The 1030-nt window shown below is 46.8% G+C and overlaps 1 pseudogene; it reads right to left on the reverse strand.

Moving 5' to 3' along the window:
- Positions 1-617: 617 nt before the first annotated feature.
- LOC124552861 lies at positions 618-735 on the reverse strand (annotated as a pseudogene).
- Positions 736-1030: the final 295 nt, after the last annotated feature.

Genomic DNA, 1030 nt, shown 5'->3' on the forward strand with positions numbered 1-1030 from the left:
TGGCTTTTTCTACATTGGCAAATACCACACGACCTACTGCTTAGACCGTCACACACTGACTGGCTGGCAGACCGCAGCGCACTCAGGGAACTCACCAGCACACTGTAAGCGAACATAACAACATCGCACTTAGCAAATACGTAGGCTGAATGATAGAAACAGGTGCATTTGTGGAAACTTTTCAAAATACGATATCACGGAAACGACTCACACTAGAATCCTGCAACAAACACCTCTGACATTGTAATTTGCGCTTCTTTTAGTTTGTTTATGTTAATAGACATTCTTCCATTTAGGAAAGTGTTTGCACAAAGAAGTACACTTTTTAAGTATTATTACAAACTGTTTATTGGCTAACAATACGAGAGCCTGACTACAAATCCATTCTCTGAAAACTACCCATCAATAGCACTTCGTCACTCCGTCTTCAGACCACGAGCGGCCTACCGGGACCATCCGACCGCCGTGTCATCCTCAGTGGAGGATGCGGATAGGAGGGGCGTGGGGTCACCACACCGCTCTCCCGGTCCTTATGATGGTATTCTTGACCGAAGCCGCTATTATTCGGTCGAGTAGCTCCTCAATTGGCATCACGGGGCTGAGTGCACCCCGAAAAATGGCAACAGCGCACGGCGGCCTGGATGGTCACCCATTCAAGTGCCGACCACGCCCGACAGCGCTTAACTTCGGTGATCTCACGGGAACCGATGTATCCACTGCGGCAAGGCCGTTGCCCGCCCATCAATAGCGCTTTACATTTTCGCAATATCTGAGGTGCAAGTTTTAGGTGATTCACCCTTCATATGTCGAGAACTATTGTTTATTCGAATAGGAAATACATACAAATCGAACAGTCAACGAGCAAGTTCTCGTCCATTGCGGCACAGCTTCCTCGTCTTCAGTTTCAACAAATGTCCTAAAATCGCTCTTAAAACAAAAGGAAGAAAACTGGCAGCCGTGGGTGAAGAAATACGAAATTCCGTGAAATAAGGACCACCTTAATGTAACAGGGGGTGAGAACAGTTGTAAA

Source organism: Schistocerca americana, chromosome 10 (assembly GCF_021461395.2).
Source record: "Schistocerca americana isolate TAMUIC-IGC-003095 chromosome 10, iqSchAmer2.1, whole genome shotgun sequence".
Classification (NCBI taxonomy): Eukaryota; Metazoa; Arthropoda; class Insecta; order Orthoptera; family Acrididae; genus Schistocerca; species Schistocerca americana.